Source organism: Condylura cristata, unplaced genomic scaffold (assembly GCF_000260355.1).
Source record: "Condylura cristata isolate star-nosed mole 26May11 unplaced genomic scaffold, ConCri1.0 scaffold00007, whole genome shotgun sequence".
NCBI classification, from domain to species: Eukaryota; Metazoa; Chordata; class Mammalia; order Eulipotyphla; family Talpidae; genus Condylura; species Condylura cristata.
This window is the reverse complement of record NW_004567108.1, coordinates 29,721,291-29,728,508: the sequence shown is the minus strand read 5'-3', so window position 1 is coordinate 29,728,508 and position 7,218 is coordinate 29,721,291.

The window sequence follows — 7,218 nt, the reverse complement described above, 5'->3', positions numbered from 1 at the left end:
TGAATCTTCTCAGCCCCAGCACCTTTGACCTGTACCTTAATTCTCATATGCATAAATAAATAAATAAATCTTCATTAAAAAAAAAAAAAAGGAAGAAAGACCCTGATAAAGGTGTTAGACCATCAGGAAGCAAAGACACAATCACTTTCTCTGAAACTCTCAATATCCTGGCCATACATCCCTCAGAATTATTCTGATGCAACCACTTTAGAGAGCTGTTAACTCCACAGTGGACAACTCAGTAATTTTACCATCTCTGTTGGGAAATCAAGTGGGTATTGCTGGGTTATTTTTCTTTTTCTTCACACCAACTTCCCCCACAGTCTTCATGAACTTCTTTTAACATTGATTCTCAGGACCAAACTCAGATATTTGCTTTCTTTCTGTGGGTTATTTTTTTTTCTTTTCTCTCTCTCTAAAAACCTTTAAATATGTGTTTTACTGTTTTCATTGTATAATGATATAGATTTCATAACATGCCTTGTCTAGTCTTAATGCCCAGTGACCTCAGGGGACACTAAACATATTGAAATATATAGTTTCTTAGAACAAAACTGAAGTGGATGTGGCAAGAACATTTATACAAAAGCACTTGAGGAAAATAAATAAAGTGAAGGGAGAAAAACTTTAGTTACTTTCAATAATATAGGGTCAGGAAAAATAAAACTAGTAGTAGGTAAGGAAATAAAAAAATAAATACATGCACAGGATTGTGTTCTTCATTTTTTATCTAAAAAATGATGAAAATAAATGAAATGAAATTTTCAAAAAGAAAGTACATACATATATTATTGATTTGCTCCAATAGTATAAATTACAAAAAGAATAGACCGAATTTGAGAAATATGTTATTCTATGACATTCCTTAAAGTAAAAAAGCATGCCTAGAATAAGAAATAAAAATATACTTAATAAAAAGCAACTTATAAAAGATAAAACACAAGTTTCTTATGTACAGGCATAACTTTATCTGAACTTTATGAGGCTATACAGAGTAGGTTTCTTCAAGGACAAATTCCAAGAGATAAGACTTAATTTTCATTTATATTGAGATTACCTTTAGTCACAGCATGCATTATCAATTGGTATTGATTATAACATCAAGTGTAATATGTATAAACTAAGAATGATTTATATAGGAACCATAATTCCAGGAATTGCGCTTAATGTCATTCTCTTAAATGAAAGCACAGTTGTTTTCAAATTACTTGTCTTAAAGTAAACTGTCTTTCCAGTAGAACAAGTTAAATCAGTTATTGACTTTGATTTCAACATTCATCAACTGTTCTTATAAGTTAGACCTTTCTTTTTCACTGTCCATAGCCTAGCCATGAATATGTCCTTATTCTCTTGCCGTACACATTTTTTCCCTGTGGATTAAAAAAAAATGAATCAGATAATTTTAGCTATCTTCTCCTAAGTAACACAGGTTGTACATATTCCCTTTGATTTTAGTTAATGATAAAACTGTCACATATTTTGAGAAATTCCTCTGGATATATCCCAGAATATAAAATTTTATAAATAGTGAATCTAAAACTGATATTGTGTATAGATTTATGCATACATCTGCCAGTAACAAAAAGATGAATATTAAAAGTCACTCTTAGATGAAATATTTGGATTTGTTTTAGGAGAAAATTAATTCAGCCTTTCTTTTAAGTTGAAGACAGAAATTATCACTGAAGTTCTTTAAGAAAACTTTATTTGTATAACAAATACATGAAATCACTATCATTGAATTTGAATTGCTAACATATAGAAATATTCTCAAACATATCTTTAGTTTTATAATGCCTGAATTCCTAAAAGAATCATAAAAGTTGACCAAGAATGGTTCTTAAATTGCCCAAATGTTTTGTTTCGTTTTGTATTTGTTTATGCATACAGAACCGGGGTACAGGCCAGAGGGGTATGTGTCAGGTGAGATGATTCACCAGAGACAGCAAGAACAGAACAGGCAGATGTACTAAAATACATTGCTGAAGGGAGCAGCCAGCAGGTCAGGAGTGGTCTGCTGTGCCATGTGGGTCAATTCCAGCTGGGGTTTGAACTCGTGATGCAGTAGCTACAGACAGCATCATGATTCATTAAGCCATTGTGCCACCAAGAAGGGCCAAAAAAATCCTTTTTTAATTGAAAGATTACAAACAACATATCTATAAAAGTTGGTAGTTTTGTATGGGAGAGTACTGAATTTGCCTAGTTACTGAGATAATATAGCAATTAAAATAATTAAAAGACAGATTAATACTTATAATTAACTATAAATAAATCTGTACTACACTTATGTAAATAAAACTTGCTAAAGTCTAACTCTCAATGTACTTTTAAATTGCATGTAATTACTTAATAAATAACATTTAGTCATTATTAATTTATTAATTTAATTATGAGACTAAATAAATATTCTGTACCAACTTAGGATTTCATTATATGTACTAAAAATAACTTGCATGTTCAGTTTTCCAGTATACCTTTCTCAGGCAATATTACCTGTTAATTTCAATATTTCATGATAGTTATGTAGACAGAGCATTTTTTCTAATGAAATGAACAGTCCCACTTTCTCATTCTCTCATCCTTGAAGGAATTATTCAATGTAACATCCTTGACTACTCAAGAGGTAGACAATATGGTCATTTATGTTGTATGAAAAGTCCTCTAGCAGTCACCATGTTAAATTTTTTCCCACGTTTCAATGAAAAGAATTTTCTATAAAAAAGAAATAACCACATAGATAGAGAAAACAATGAAAACACAAGGACAAGCGGAAAAGGATCTGTAAAGAAGAGGGCCCAGGTAGCTTTCCTGCCCACATACAACTCACAGGTGCTTCTCTTTTTTTCCTTTTTCTAGTAAGGCTGCCTGCCCCTTTAAAAAGAGAAAAATAAAAACATCAAGAATGAGGAATGACAGAACATCAGCATCTTTGCTGATTCAGGCACTTTCAAACATTTTCCCCTTTAAGTTACAGCTAATAGATCCTTCGAAAGACACACCAACATGCCTGAAGAGGCCATATATCTGTGCCTGAGGGTGGCTAGACTGGGGGTCTGGACATGGTGGATTAGGGTAAGAGGCATGATAGTGCTCTGAATCGAGGGCAGAGACATTGCCCTAGGTCCCAGTGAGCCCCACAGTGGAAAACAGTTACCCCAAAGAGTAGAGTCTCACCAGGTGGGCTGGCGCCCAGGAGGAAAATAGGATACTGTACACAAGACACTCCCCGTGCTTCCCGCCTTGCACTTCTATTTCTAGAAGTTGGGAATCTTTGTATGATATTATTTGTCTCTCCAATTTTGGGGTAGCAGTTTGTCCTGTTAATAAAGTGATCTGGTAGATCTAAAAAGAGTCACTGATTTTTAGTTGTTCAATAATTTTCTTGTGATGAAGATGGGAGGGAGTGAAGGCTTCTAAACACCTCACATGCCATAATGGAAGCCATAAGTGTGAAGTTATTTCTCTGTTGCATGTAAATACATATCAGATTCTATAATCATAGCAAAATAATGACTAAAATAATAAATGATTATTTATGTATATCACCAACTAGACTACTCGAAGCATGAAAAAATGAATAAACATGTCTATGAAATTCAGTTTTTTCCAAATGATTGGAAAATGCTCAAAATGTTCTGTTGTTTTTAATAAATTAAAACATGATGCTTTAGTCATGGAAGATTTATTAGTTTATATTAATTATACATTCCCTTGTCGTTGATGATTAACATTGATATTATCATTGAACCAATTTGAATCAAGAACTCTTTTGAATTAGTGATTGAAAGACTATGTTAATTTTTCTTTCAAATATTTTCTCTGAGTCTATTGCCAATTAGTAGAAAAAATTCACAGGAAATACAGGTTCTGTGAAAAAAAAAATGAATGATGTAACCTCACTGTTTTCTAATGGAAGGGGAACAGTGCAAAGCATTATGTATGACATTAAGATGACTTCCCACACTGTGGAGACTAACTTAAGGGAATGAAGCTCCTTCCTTGAGAATGGAAAAGCAGGAGAGTTGAAAGTCATTTTATACAATCTCATGCTGTAATCCTCAGCTAGCTGAATAAGCTAACCAATTCAATATGAAATCCTTGCTGGTGACAGCCGCTGAAGGAATTCATCAGGTTCTTCATATTATACTTCTGCTTCATTAATTGTAAACCTTTTTTTGATTCTGCTGCCCGTGAGAGTCTCCAGAGGATCGCTGCAATGACAGGCTTCCTCAATCGGCTCATCAAAATGTTAAAGCTAATTTTCAGGGAAATTGAAAGCTGTGAAGTCATCATCAGTCAAAGGGAAGGATGCTAATCTCTACTGTTTTGTGTGTCGATTGAGACAGAAATGAGAAACTAGAATATCCTATCACATAATAACATCATATAAAAGTTTTTCCTATGATCTATATGCCTAAAACCCACATGAAAATTGAAATAACAATATTAAATTAGACAGATATAAAGTGAAAGAGCACAATCTGATGAGATAAAATCATTTAAATGAGTATAGCTTTAAAAATCTCACTATACCTTGTATTTCATTTTATAACATATTTTGTAAAATACATGGATTTCAATCTCACTTCTATTATATTTTACAAACATATCGGGGATAGATTAGATTAAAAGTTTAAGTGCTAATAAATGAAGTAACTTATCTCAGAGATACCTAAAGTTTATACACTTTGTAATAATTGAGAAACTAAGCTTGTATTCTGATGTTCTTGAAACCCTAATTCAATAAAAGTATTGAGTCAGTTTAGAATACAGACTATTACATTTTACAATATATCACAAAGGCACTGAGCATCCCATTCAATTTTGTATTTTTCTCTTTTCTTATTTTACAGCCTGCTGTATTTCACTTTTTCAATATTTACTAAAAATTTACATAGCATGTTGTACCTTGAAATGTTTTTGTGTGCTTCTTTGATTAGAACAATATTTCTATAACTTCCAAATGCTATAAATAGTTTTAGAAAGCAAATTCTGACAGGCTAGAAGATCCAATTATTGGTGTTGGAGTGCATTCTTTAGCTATATCTGCAGTTTTATTCTAAATATTTTAATTAATTAATACATAACATGTATTTTCTTCCAACAGAAGTCTTAGAAGTTAGAGACATGAAAATGATTTAGATAGGTTTAAGTCTTAAGTTTAACAGTATTATAAGGTTGCAAATTTTGTCAGCTGTTCTTATCTGTCCAAAGAGTGGAGCATTAAGCCTATTAGGACACTTAATGATAATAATAATAATAATTAAATAGAATTTAACACTAGTCTCATAGATCATTTGTCTTTAAGAAATAAGTGAAAACATTTTATACCAAATAATAAATGACTTACAGTTCTTTGATGGAACATAATATAAAATGTAATAGGAAGCATAATTAGTAGAATATCAACTTTAGACTCATAGAGAACTGGGTCTTATTAATAATCCTCATTTGTTCTGAACTGTATGACTTTAAATTTTTCCTTACTATTTCTAATATTCAATTTGCAAAGCTATAAAGTGGGGATAATTATCACTGTTTGAAATTCATAGATTTTTCATTATATACTAAATGAGGTAATATATGAAAGGCATTTGGAAAGAAATTTTAGTACTATTACTAGTACTTTAAATTTAACTTCTCAACAATCCACAAGGGAGAAAAGAATCCCTTTTAATTGTCTTTATTAATTGAGTGATGTAAGGTAGGCTGCAAATAAGGTCTGAAGTCTTCAGAGAAATAAAGCATAACAGACTGCAGTGTGTGTTTTCTTTCTTTTCTTTATATTTTCAAATGGGAACACCAGGATTCTGATGCCACAGCAATAAAATGTATCAAAGAATAGAGTTGTTAAAATTAACCAAAAGATTAACGTGAAAATTCAAAATCAAGTATGTTTGTGTTTCAAAAACTAAATTTACTAAAAATCTTCAAGAAGTGTTAGATGAAAATCAACCCATGAACAATTAGAACAGCAGACCCCAAAAGTATGAGGATACAGAATAGCTGCTTGCTATTCAAAACAGTGCTTTTCAATGTTAGAATGACAAATTGCTCACTCTCATCATAATAATAGTTTCACTGTCTGCAAACCTCAGGACTCTCATTTGTAAAATGATAAAAATATCTCCACCTCTTAGAGCCAATACTAAGGTTATAACACACAAAATATTTATCATAGTACTACATAAGGCAATGTTTCATTAAATTGTATCTACTGTTTACATTATTAACACAACAGTTTAAATGTAAAGCATGGAACACAAACACTTGTTATTTTTAGATTTCAACTTCAGAGAACAGTGATTGGGTAGTATTTGCTGGTGTATTAAGTTCTGTAAGGCAGAAATATAAAACTCTGATGTGAGGACAAAGGGCACAATAAATAAAGTATAGCTGAAGTGATATGCAGTTGACAGCTATGTTTTTTTTTTTCTTGAAAAATAAAATCCTACAGTGGAGTTCTGTTATTCTGGACATGAAGCAAAAGCAATATTGGCATTTTGGCCAGTTCTACACTTTGCCAGGTGGATAATTTTCCCTTTCCCATGAAGGGAAATAGATAAAAAGTCAATCAATTTACAAATATAGTTTAGGAAGTTTCAAGTTACATCAAAAAAAAAAAAAAAGATGAATGTCATGAGCCAAGACTTATAAACAGAAAGCATACAGAATATTTAGGCACATGGGAGATATGGGAGATAGAAAAGACCAGACAGGAAGTAGTAGGGAAGAAATCTACACCAGACAATGCCTGTTGAGCTAAGGTTATGAACTTTACCTCTCGTGTTAAAGACAGGGACAAAAGTGGGTTCAGGAAATTATATCCTCTACTACTGGCTGTATTTTGGCTTTGTGTTATGAGACAAATATTAAAAAAATGTATAAGGAAAAGAAAAGTAGTCCAACAAATATATCCTCATATATTTTGAGAAGAACCAAAAATATAGAGATTTTTTTAATAATGCCATTAATATAGCTTGAAAAATTGTCTAGACCATCAAAATAATATTAAGTCTACACTGCCTGTCAGGTGGCTCTATTTTTACTTCACATTTTCCTAATAAACCTGTCTTTTTAAAATCTAAAAAAGATATATATTAAGATTAAAAGACTTGATGATCTCCAAAAATGAAATCTGACAAAATTGAAATTATAAGTCAACTATGACTATGAAATTAAGAATCAGTCCACTTTTGACTTATTTCTTTTTTT